Genomic DNA, 13216 nt, shown 5'->3' with positions numbered 1-13216 from the left:
TATATATATCATATATAAATCTATATATGCAGTTTAATAGCAAATCCACAAAGCTGATTAAAAATAAGAAAAAGATCTGAATAAACATTTCTAAAACCAGCAAATTTCCAAAACAATGCATGAAATAAATGCTCAGCATCACTAATCACCTGGGAAATGCAAATTAAAACAAGATGTTAAGGTCTCATACCTGTTAGAAATGCTGGTATCAGAAAGCAAAGAGATAACAAGCATTGGCAAAGATATGGAGAAAAGGGAACCCTTGTATACTGTTGGTAAGATTGTAAAGTCATGCAATCATTAGGGAAAATCGTATGGAGTTTCCCCAAATATTTAAAAGTAGAAGTATCATATTATCCAGAAGTCCCATTCCTGGGTGTACTTCTCCAAAGAAATTGCAATCAGTATGTCGAAGAAGTATCTGTGTTCCCTTGTTCATTGCAATATTATTCACATTAGTAAAGATATGAGATCAACCCAAGTGTGCACTGATGGAATAATTCATTAACAAAATCTGTATGTACAAATATCTGCAAATGTGCGTGCTTAGTAAAATAGTATTTATAGTAGAGTAGTATTCAATATTTAAAAAGAAGAAAATGTTGTCATTTGCAGCAACACGGAGAAACTTGGGGGAATCTTATTTTAAATGCAGTAAATAGGCACAGAAAGACAAATGATATGTGATTTCATTGATGTGTGGAGTACAAAAATGTCAAAAATCATAGAAATAAGGTGGAATAAGAGTTATCAGAGACTGGGAAGAAAGGGAATTGTGCAGATGGAGATCAAGAGTAAACATTGTAGTCATGAGAAATAACTTGGTTAATGATGATATTTATAACACACTTAGAAAGTTCTGGTAGTAGATTCTAATTATTCTCATTTTAAAAACTGAAGTAAGATATAAGTTAAATAGCTCAATTTAGGGCCAGGGATTTAGCTCAGTGGTTCCGCCTCCTGTTTCAGAAGCGCAAGGTCCCAAGTTCGATCCCTGTTACAAACAAACAAACAACAACTACAACAAAACCAGCTCAATTTAGCCATCTTACAATGTATGTGTGTGTTTAATGTACATCAAAACGACATAAAATTTTAATTTGTCAATAATAGAAATCAGTTGAAACCATTAGATAAAATTTATATAAATATTTGTGTCATTGATTTGACATTCTTTACCACCACTTTTAGAGGCAACTACAGGTGTAGTTGTTCAGTTAAATTATAGCCAGAAGGAGCAAAAAGACAGTACTTGCTCTGGGTTCTGTGTGGTGCACATTTTCCATGATAATTCTTGACAGGAGCGAAGTTGTGACTTCTCTATAATAGAATAAGTAAGCAACCAGACCTACTTCCTTGAATGAGTATCAAGACACTGGTGCAGAAAATAATCCCAATGCAGAATGTTTATGATATTGAAAATGATACCTGTAATCTACATTCTTATCTCTTTATGGTACTGGGTCAGTTAAAGATAGCATGAAAACTTACCATCAGGCCACTGAACCTCAGATTTGGGATGAGAATTCTACGATCATAATTAATAATTGATATTGTATAAAAGTGTCTATTCACATCATTTATGTGCAAATGAAATATCGAGCTATATTTAATCCCCTTTCAGAATGAATACATAGGTAAAAATAGTGGAATTTACAAGGAAGTATAATATAAAATAAATAAATAAATGTAGAACTTAAAATATAGGGAGCACTGAAACTTTTAAATAGAATTTGTTATGTATTCATCATATTTCTCAGATTACTTTGACTCATTTATATGCTTAATTAAGCTAAAGGAAACAGAAAGAGACAAAAATATGAGGTGACAGTACAAATTTAAACTAAAGAAGATGATCAGAAAGAGTGAAGAAAGAAAATAGAATAGATGAAGTTGTAGTAGAATTAGCAAACCAAGAATTGGCACTGTGGAAAATAAAATCCAAGAGCCAATCAATAGGAATCTCTAGCAAAGCCCCCCAAAACAAACAAAACAAAACAAATCTGTCAGAGTAAATAATACTTAACAACAACCAATAAAAAGTAAAATATATTTAATACTGTTTCATTTTTGTTTGTTTTGGTTTGGTTTTTTGTGTTTTTGATACCAGGGATCGAACTCAGGTCCCTGCACTAGCAAAGCAGGTGCCGGAACCACTGAGCTATATCCCGAGCCCAATTTAATACTGTTTCTAAGGAAAATACTAGAACAACTTGCCCTATGTCTCTGGTAAGCTAATTTGGAAAAGAACATTCATGACTTATGGAATGATAAAATTGCATATGAATAGGTACATGGTGAAAAGACAAGTTGCGTAAGTAAAACATTACAATAAAACTCAGTGGTATACTTTAACTTCAAAATTAAATTAGACTTCCTTTAACTATCTAAAGAACAATTAAAATATTAAAAGAAACAAGAAAGAAATCAGTGTGTCTGGCAGAAAATAATAATGATTTTTGCAGTATTTGAGTAAAATAAATATCATGATTTGTAATTATTTTATTTAGGGAAGTCGATTATGTGTGACTCCAAGGCATGGAAAAGATTTTGCCTATGAAATTGAAGGTATACTCCATTCCAGGAAAAGATTGAACTGTGTACAAGATATAGTAACAAATATGAAAGAAATAGACATAATTGCCTCAGTAATTTATCAAAATGTTTACATAACAAGTAAAATGTGAACAATAATTTCTGAAAATTAAGGAGCATAATAAAATAATTTAACTGCATGAGATAAAGCATGGGATAAGTGAATTAAAAACATAAGAATGGGATAAAAGAGCAAGTAAAATTTTTAACTACTTGAGCTCATGTGCACTAAAATTGAAAAGGGCTTTCTTACATTCATATTAATGATAATAGAGAAATTTTGATTGATTTCCCGTAGAACTACAAGTCTTCACTACTGCAATTTAAAATAGAAGGCATGCTTTCCAAATGACTAGCTTAAGGACAAGAAAGAAACCAGAATTTTTGTAAGCAAATATAGAAACATGGGAAAAAATGAAGCCAAAAATGTAAAAATATAAAATTGGATAACCAGTAAAATAGCATGGTAAAAATAAAACTAAGTATATTCTTTGTAACAACATAAAAATGAATTTTATTCTTCTACTACAAGACCAAGAATCTCAAATTAGGTCATAAATAAAGCCCAGCTCTGCTAATTACAAAAAAGTTACTTAAAATAAACTTAGAAGTAGAGAAACAAGAGTAGGAACAAAAATATACGGGAGAGAAAGACAGGATTGGAAATTTTAATACGAGAGCAAGGTTCCAATGTAACAGCCTTCCAGTGCAAAGTAATAATTAACATAAAGCTATCAAAAGCACAAAATGTTACTTATCTTGAAAACATTCATTTTGAAATGAATAATTTTATTTCTAGGAATTTTCATTAAAAGGAATTCTAATAGACAGTCACCCTTTTATGATAGTATAAATGTGTTATCAGAATTATCTAACAGTGAAGGGTCACTTATGCAAATTGTAGAACAGTAGTATCTGCAACAACTCTTTTGTTAATTAAAATCTGCAAAAAGATCTGATTTAATGATACTTTAGAATATTTAACTTCGTTAGTATTTAAAACACTAAGCCATATCAAAACAAATATAGCTATATCTACTGAAAACTAGATTAGCAGGGTATTCTCTAAGATGCTAACACTGATTTTCAAATTATTTTTAGTATATGTTTGTGATACGTATTATTAGCCTTCATCTCCCAGTATTGCTACATACACATACTGTAGCAAGATAAAGGGCACATTAATCTGAGTTTAAGTAACAAAAGTGAAAAGAATTCAACCAGAAATTTGTCCAACATAATTATGACATCCAGCGATAAATCTGCTTGAAAGGAAATCTTGGTCCAAGAATTCAAATAATATGAGAAGGATTTCATTTTTCTCTTATTTTTTTCATTATTTTGCTTTTTTGATTTTTTTTTTGTTGTTCTTTTTCTTATTTTGCATTGGAGAGCTTCTAGTGTCTATCTTTTTACCATCAAAGCCAGGGATGAATAAAAATAAAATAATTTCTTTTTCTAGTAGTTTCTACATATTGCACTTTGCTGGACCACTCGTTGCTACATCCAAGCCCATAAAAAAGTTTTAGTGACTATGTGTTGAGCTGATTGGTCAAATTTGGGCAATGTACTTTGCTCTCAGAGCTAAGACTCTGTCTCATCTGAAATACATGCATTCAAAAATTGTCCCCTCCAACCCAAACTAGGTAGTGATAAGGGCAGAAAAGAATGCTAGCCAGACAAAAACACTAGGATATACCACAAAGACAATTTAATTTTTGTCTTGAACATGTTTTTAAAATTTGGTTTGAGCATACATTGCTTTTGTGATTATTTAAAAAGCAATAACTATCAAATATTTTCAAGTATTCTTATCTCTTGTCTATTCTTAGAAATATTTCATAAGGAGGTAATTTAAAAGAAAAATCTTTTTTGTCAATTATATTTATTTCAATAATACCTATAATTGCAAAGAACAGTATATTTAAATGCAAAATAAATAAATTGCAGTGGCATCAGTTTTTTTTTTTAGGCTGTGTATAATCCACTTAGCCCTCTTAAACCAGCCACTGCTCAAAATAATCAGGTCAGGCCCAGATCTTTTCCTGCTTGAGCAACTATTTCTTTGGCATAAAGTTCTCAAAGGGAAATGATAGGGTGAGAGGGAGGCCACTCTTGACAGCTTGATTCACACTGACAACACTACCATGAACCACTTCAGCCAATTCTTATTCTTTAATTTTTTGTTTTTGTTTTTGTTTTTTGAGACAGAGTCTCACTGTATAGTTGAGACTGACCTGGAACTCACTATGTAGCCCAGGCTGGTCTCGAACTCACAGCGATCCTCCTGCCTCAGCCTCCCGAGTGCTGGGATTACAGGCATGAGCCACCACACCCGGCACAGTGGCATCAGATTTGACCAGGCATTCAATTAAATACAGTGCAATGATATAAATACTTATAAAAACTAGCAGCTATGAAATATGTTTGTAATATAGTACAATACTAAATATAAAATAATGAAAATATGGCCAAACTACTATTCTGAGTTTGTGAAAATGGTGGGGTAACTATTTTAAGTATATATTTAAAGGCAATGATTATCCTTAAAGGCAAGGACTATTATTTTTTTGTCATTTAAAATGATGTGAAAATTGGAAACTTAAGCATGAAAGGTAAAAAAAAATAATTTTAAAAAGTTATTTTCAGAGTCTGAAACTTACATAAGTTTCAGGCGCTGTGCATATGTGTTTAGAATTTTGATGTAAGAGGCTCTCTCTCGTGTCACAGTGAAACATCATGATTTCATTTCTTTTTAATGGTCAGAATGCTTGCCTTGTTCTCTAAGGTTACAGTATTTTTAAAGAAATAAACCCAATTTTAGTTTTTACCAAGTCGGCATATTTATATGGGTTCTCAATATTAAAATCATTGTTAGAAAACTCTTTAAAGAGCTACTGTATCACTTCCCTTTTCCATTAATCTATATGGCTGATAAATTGGAAATGGCCTACAGTTTATGCTAGATTGTTTACAGTTCAAACTCCCTGCACTGCGTGCTGCTGAAGCGGCCAGGAGAAAGTTTCATTCACGCTGCACATTTTCTAAACTCACTTGGCATAATGTGCATTAAGTAAGTTCTTCATGCCTCTGTGCCCAGTACCCTGCAGGATCCATGATGCCTACCTTGAAATCTTAACTGCTTTAGAGAGCAAGCAGAAGCAAAAACCATGAACATTCATTGCTATTTGTCACATTTTACTCTTCTCATTAAACCGTACAGGGATGAATCGAATCCTTGCCCTTCAGACATAGAAGTGGCTGAGAAAGGAGATCGTTTCTGGGAATAGACATATTTCCCAACTGAGATGGACTGAGATGGAGGATGAAAGTTCACTGTAGAAAAACAATCCAAATGAGTCCTCACCACCTAAGATGTCCCTAAAGATTCTATAGGAAATGAAAATAAAAGTGACAGAAAGAGCAATGGTCTTAATATGTTTCTGAAGTAAAGGGCATATGCATTTTATAATGTGTGCAAAATGGATACTCTCTTGTCATGTCCAGCCCTCTGGTGGCATTCAATAAGTACTTATTAATGGCAAGGATAATATGATTATTTTCCCCTCACGCCTTTTCAAGAGCTCTCTGAACTGAGAGAAGTCCATAATCTCTTAGTACATCCAGGTGACTGCGTTAAGTAGCTTCACCTGACTAAGGAAAGAAAGGCTGACATCATAAAGGTCATGGGTGGTTAGTGTTTGTGCTTGAGCATTTTGCCCCACAATTCCGACTTCAGTGGGGCCTCTTGTCACACAATCACCTAGAGAGCAGGGCACTGGAGAAATAGCAGTAAGAAATTAAAATCCTGTTTGCTGCCCTAGGCTTGTTTTGAGTGCATTGCTCAGCAGATGAGCTAGTTCAGGATTTCACTTTCAGCAGTTCATTTGATTGAACTTGGGAGCAATAAAAGTGGGAGGCCAGATAAAGTGGTAGGAAATAGCTATGACTTGAAAATGTAACTAAAACTGGCATCAGTAGACAATAATCCATAAGGTGACACTTTCAGATTGCTTTATTTCCACCATTTTATGTTGTGGAAGGAATAAGACCTAATGTTTTTCCTCTTCATTGTCTAAGCTTATCAATTAGATTTTTCTCCAAATTCTGGGACACCAATAAGCAGCACCAGCATTTTTTTCTTTTATTGAGTTTATTGGTACTTTTTAGGTATACAGTACTATTGCATTCATTATTGGGATCTTGTACCTTTACATGACAAGTCTTGGTTCTCATTCCCCCCACCCTTGTCCTAAAAACAGTAGGGGATCATGAGAAATCGATCCAACAACTCCTAGATGATGCAAAGAAGAATAACATAAGACTGATAGGAATCCATGAAGTAGCAGGAGAAAATACAAATGACTTTAAAAAGCTGTTCACAGAATTAATGACAGAAAACTTCCCAAACAGAGGAGAAGAATTTGACATTCAGATAAGATAAGTGAGGCATAGAGGACCCCAACTAGCCATAATCAAAAAAAATCTACACCTAGACATATAATAATCAAGATCCCAGAAACCCAACAGAAGAACAAAATACTATAAGCAGTAAGAGAAAAGAAACAAATCACATGCAAAGGAAAGCCCATCAGAATCACAGCAGACTTTTCAACACAAACCCTTAGGTCAAAGGGAGCAGCACCAGCTTTTACTGCTCTTTTCCAAACACGGTCTTAATAAGTCCTCCTTAGATGAATCTTTTGACAACTTTTCTTGTTTTCTTTGGGATCTGATAATGATGAGTTCCTAATTTTCACATGTGTTTTTATTTAAAATATGAAGGAGTAGACATAGTTTGAGAAAGTGATTCACAACATATGCAGCGTATCTTTTAGGAGAATTCAGAAGACATATATCACGCAAAACTTTGATAAGAAAGACAACATGAGAGGAAGGTAGATTAAAGACTTCAGATAGTCCTGATTGCTTGCTATTCGGTGAGTTTGTGACAGTTGATACCTATGCTAGATAAATCTTTTAGTATAACTATTGAATTCATTTCTTGGTTTCTTATAATACTTTGTACTTAAGTAAGACACATGATTTTATTTTATACATAAAACATAGTTGTGGTTGTCAGCTTCTAAGGTGGCACCAGCGATACTCCACTTCCTAGTATCTACAACTTGGTTTGCTCCCTTCCACAGGGAATAGTGCTAGAAAGAATACTGAAAAAATAGCTACGACTTCTGAAGTTAGGTTATAAGAAAACTTCTAAGCTTCTACTTTACTCTTTCTTTTCACTCAGCTGCTATGCTGTGAGTAAAACCAGGCAGTCCAATGAAGGGATTCATAGAGAAAGAGATGGAAGCTTCCTGAAAATATACAGAGGAATGTGAGCGACCACTTTGGAAACAGATCCTTCAGTCCCTGTGGGATCTTCAGATAACTGCACCAGGCAACAGCTTGAATGTGATCTCATGCAAGATCTTGAGACAACCACTCACGTAAGTCTCTCTGATAGTCTTGCTGTAAAAATGCAACGATAGATATTCATGATTTTAAGACCCTGATTTCTTGTTCACACGGCAGTAGCTTACAATTATAGGCACTAATAGGAGTTATAGCACTGTTTACTGAAAATGATTTTAGTTGTAGTTACTTTAAAAATACAAGTCTCCTAGCTTTACTTTTCATGTTTCGTACATTTTCTTCGACATTCGTATTCATGCTGTTCTTTTCCCAGCAATTCTCCGTGCACTCTTTGCACGTACCAAAATTCCACCTATCTTTCTTAGCTTACTAAAATTAAAAGTTCTTCTACAGGAAACCATCTGCTACAGTCAGAAGCAAGCTCATTCTTTAGAACTTCTTCAATATTTTATTTTTATCTTTCTAATAACACATCACCTAGTATAATATTATTTCTTTGCATCTTAACAATAGTCAAATTAAACATCTTAACATACATGATCTGTATCTTATTGGTCTCCCATATGATGTTGTTATTAGCACTGACAGTATTATAAGGAAAAAAAAAGTAGACTACAATGGGAACAGATCAAGTAGAACAGAATTCAAAATCTAACTATTTGGAAGTGTAAGATACTTCATCTATGAAATAAACATAAGAACAACTAGGTCTCAGGGTTATCATGACGTTGCAATGGCATAATATGAGAAAAGTAACTGAGATAGTGCTGTTATTATTATAGCTGTGCAAAATTATTGTAGTGTTATTCCGGTTTTATTTTCCATTTATGTAGTATATAATAACATCCAGTATGCCAAGCTGTCATTTAAGTTTTTATATTATCTTATTTAATCCTTGCACAAATAATACGTAGCATCAATGTTCAAAGTGAAAAAAAAAATCGACACTTAAGGAAGTAGGAAAGCCTGCCTGAGGTTATGAAGTTGATAGATAGCTTTTTAGATTAATAATAAGTGTTCTTAGCCTAGAAGCAATTGCCTAACCAATAGAACATACTGTCACATCTGTAATATAAGTTGACTATGTGAGAATATTGGACAGATACATGAACTGTGATTTATATATTTGGAGAATCATTTACATTTTTTAGTTATTCACATTGGTTAGGAAACACCAACAAATTGGAAGACGAGGTTGTAAGTTTCCCTTACATATTTCTCTTGAGATAGCACACTGCTTTCTGAATTCGGAAGAGTTAGATAAAGAATATCAGGGGCTGCGAGGGAGCCAGAGCTTTTCCAGAAGCAAGGTGTGGAGCTGGGGTGTTGGGCTCTCTCGGTGCTGTTTTCTGGTCCCGCCGATCCAGTTCTGTCTCTAAACCCACAGGAAGACGTCAGATTTTTCAGAAGGAGGTGGCACAGGTTGGGCATCTTCAGATCCAGGGAAAAAAAAGCAAGAAGAATTTGGGCTTGGAGTAATCTTTGTGGGTCACCTACCTCCAGTTCTTTCTGAGTCTCAGATCAAAGCGTATCTTTCCAAATTTGGCAGTGTAACAAGGTTCCGCCTGTCCGGAAGCAAAAGAACTGAAAAGGACAGAGGCTCCGCTTTCGCGGAGTGTTTGTTTGAGGACATTGCCATGATAGTGGCTGAAACGATGCGACCTCTTCCTGGACTGTTGTCTCATGCCACCCGAAAAGGTACATACAATTGTTTTTGAAGGCTAGCAAGCTCCATTTCATCATCCAGTATACGCAGCAGTGAAACGGTATAACCAGAAATAGACACGTCTACAAAAGTTGCAGATGGAAGATCGATTTAGGGAAAGGAAAGGGCCAGGGATTTAGCTCAGTTGCTCCGGAGCCTGCCTCGCAAGAGCAAGGACCTGAGTTCAATTCCCAAAACCAAAAATAAAAAGAAAGAAAAATTACCAAGGAAGAAATTGATTGCAAAAGGAATAGATTATAATTTTCCTTTATTGGTTCTGTTTCCTAAGAAAAAGGGGGTTGTAGATTAAAAAAAAAAAAAGGATTTCTACAAAAAAGAAAAAGGCTTCAGGCCAAACTAAGAAGAAAAGGGTTTCAAAAGTTTCTGTCACTTCCTGTAAGACTGTGGATATCCAGCGCTCCATACCAGTTTGTACACCAACGTCTTTGGAGATACAGGGAAATAAAGACAGAGGTGAAGAAAAAGTGATTCTGAATGTATTGTGTGCAGCACATCTTAGATGAAAAAGTGATGTGCTGTAAGGGCTAACTACTGTATTACACTAGATACAACCAAACCAACCACTAACAAGACTTTCAGAGGAAAAGCATACTGGTTGTTCCAAGTCAGTAAGGAAAGCAGTCAGTAATTTTGGCTCATCTGCCCTTGCTGAGATCTGGGGTAGATGGCAGGCTGCAGTGGATGGACTCACAGTGCCTTTGTCCTGGTCTCCTACTTTTCTGTTTAGATTCTTCTTAGCTCTCCTTGGTTTGTGCTGCCTAATTGTCACTGGTAACTGCAGGTTGAAGTACTGAAGTGTTAATGGTCTTTTGCCACCAGCAAATAAAGTCAGGAGATAAAATTCCCCAGTCTTGCTTGAATAATATAATATATAGGAATAATGCCTGTCCTTGATTATGTAGGCAACAGGTTTGGTATTACAATACAAAGTGCTACCATGCATCTCACTGACGAGCTCATCCAAAAGAAGTTGAACAATGTTGCACAGTGACTGATGGATGACACAACTGTTTTGATGATTCGTCTGGAAAATAGGGATAATGCCAGTCTTGTATGGTTTTATTAATGAAGATTACTGGGCTAACCTTTTTAAAAATTTCTCATACAGTACAAGACTCATTCAATAAAAGTTAATTCTCTTACTTCTATACGCCTAATAGGAAGGATCAAGATCAGATGGGCTGCTCTTTAGTAGCAAGAAACTCCAAAAATGATAGTGGCTTAAGAGCAGTATTTAATTCTTCCGTATATAAAATTTTCTATGGGTTTGGGTGACTAAGCCAGCTGATGTCAATATGATCATTTACTATTATCCTCCTGTACAGATATCTGCTTTCAGGATTGCTGAAGTAGAGGAAGAAATGTTCAGAAACTAAAATGCTTGTTCCCAGAAGCAACACTTATTTACTTTCACTCAGATTCTGTTAGCCAAAGCAAGATGCATGACCATGCTTAATCTTGCAAGGATGGCAAAACTACAATTCTTTTAAGTTCCGTGAAGGCAGACATCCAAGAATAATAGCAAGCAAGCTAAACACTGACACATCACTACTGTTTCATTTGTAGACTTTGCAACAAGATCACAACCTCTAAAATTGACTCAGCCTCACAATGGTTAATGCCAAGGTGAAATAATCTTTCTAACATTCACAATAAAAATGCTTACTAAGTGTATATCATTAATTAAAATGAATCATTTCTATTGTTTCATGAATAAAAACATAACTATAGAAGGTGTGTGATTTCACCAATACCCTCTTTTTCTATAAAGATGTCAAATGAGATGGATTTTCACCAGAGTCTCTTCTTCTAACTGCATAGTATTAACTGCAGTCCTTAAAGAGAAAACTTTTCAAAATCACGTACAGGGTTTTTCTTCCTAACTATTAATAAAATTGTGGATGAGTTACTTTTACACTGGACTAAATCTCACCCACATCTTCTCTGCTGTGGAGTAGAACTACTTGGAGAAGAAATGCAGCAGAACCTGTGATTGTGATTCTCATACAAAATTAGAATAAAATCATGATCTTCTCTAGAGCATAACTTTCAAATATAAATTGGCTTTATTATGGCTTCGAACAAGGAAGAAATAAAAAGATAGCCACCTATTGATTTTATTACTCGACAAAGCTTGTCATTATCTAAATATACATTAACCTCAGAATAGAATTTCATGGGATCTTTAATATCTTCATTTACCCCTTTCATGCATAATATGCTAAAAGAAGTGCTAGAAAAAGAATATCATGTAAGCAACAGTTGTATTCTCAACTCATGCTATTGTTTCTTGTCTCCAAATAGATATTTTCATTTCAGCTCTCGGATAACCATAGCATCCCTCATCATTTATATTGCACTGACATTTCAATGATAATGTATAATAAAAACAAATTTAAATGTATGGAGTGATTTTAGCTCATCTATACTCTTTAACAAAACATTGAATTTTATTGAGATTAATTTCTTCTTTAAGAGAACTATCTTTTATATGATCCTCAAATATTTTTTCATTTATGAAGCGCTGGTATAATACAATAATATATGAGAGTGTTTGTGATATATATGAAATTATATCCAATTACCTTATTAAAAACATGATGAATAAATATGGTTATAAAAGAGATCATTGTAAGGTTCATCCTTTGTGCATAAATTACTAGCTTTTAAATGATATATAGTCCTTAGGAGCTAATGTGAAAATGACAAATTAAACTCTACTAATAGATATTAAAGGCAACGCTTTGTGAGTTATGGAGGATAATTTTAAAATGTTGTGGCTTTGGAACAGATTTTTTTAAAAGAGAGTATTTTCAACACCCTGTGTAAAGCTTCTGCAGGGTTATTTGACAGATGTCCTGAGAGTTTCTTCAAGGCAGGGGATACAAGGATAGTGCTCCAAACAAGAAAGTGTGAGCAGCATGGTTTTAGGCATGTGGGTGGGGAGGCTGGCACATTCTCATTTCAATTAAATGCAACTCTAAATTGTGAATTTGCACAGAGCTGAAAAAAGACAGCCATGTGGAAGTTTGTTTTCATTCTTAAAGTGAATTCTATTCTGCCCTTGATACACTCACATGGTGCTCAGTGCTGCTAATGTAGAATCTTCCTGTAATGTGAGAGGTTGGGACACATATGTTGCTAGAAACATGTTTCTTTCTCAGAAACTGAGGTATAGAGTAGCTACAACCAGTTTGCTTTCAACATGATTGGATTGGTTTTTTTTTTTTTTTTTTTAAACCAAGAGTTTTCTCAAAACGCATGGGAATTAAACATAAGTGGCTTGGGCTGTTGGTTTTGAGTCCACACAAGATGGAGTAAGCACACTGCACCAGACCTCTCCAACGGATCACAACTGAGACTCTGAACATGACACATAAACCACTCTAAAATGTAGAAAGCAGATAACCTGATTAGGGACAGTTCAGTGAAGAGTGGTCTGGGGAATATTTCATCTATATGCTGTCCTGGGTACTAGAGTAGCCACAGTTCAGAAATATCAATAACATACACAAAATA

General features: G+C 34.5%; 1 pseudogene; it reads left to right on the top strand.

Moving 5' to 3' along the window:
- Positions 1 to 9986, top strand: part of LOC117283845 — a 71242-nt pseudogene extending 61256 nt beyond the window's left edge.
- The last annotated feature ends 3230 nt before the right edge of the window (positions 9987 to 13216 follow it).

The sequence above is a fragment of the Fukomys damarensis genome, unplaced genomic scaffold (assembly GCF_012274545.1).
Source record: "Fukomys damarensis isolate Sample0158 unplaced genomic scaffold, DMR_v1.0_HiC HiC_scaffold_31, whole genome shotgun sequence".
Taxonomy (NCBI): Eukaryota; Metazoa; Chordata; class Mammalia; order Rodentia; family Bathyergidae; genus Fukomys; species Fukomys damarensis.
The sequence above is the reverse complement of the archived record's forward strand: the minus strand, read 5'-3'. Positions and strand labels throughout refer to the sequence as shown.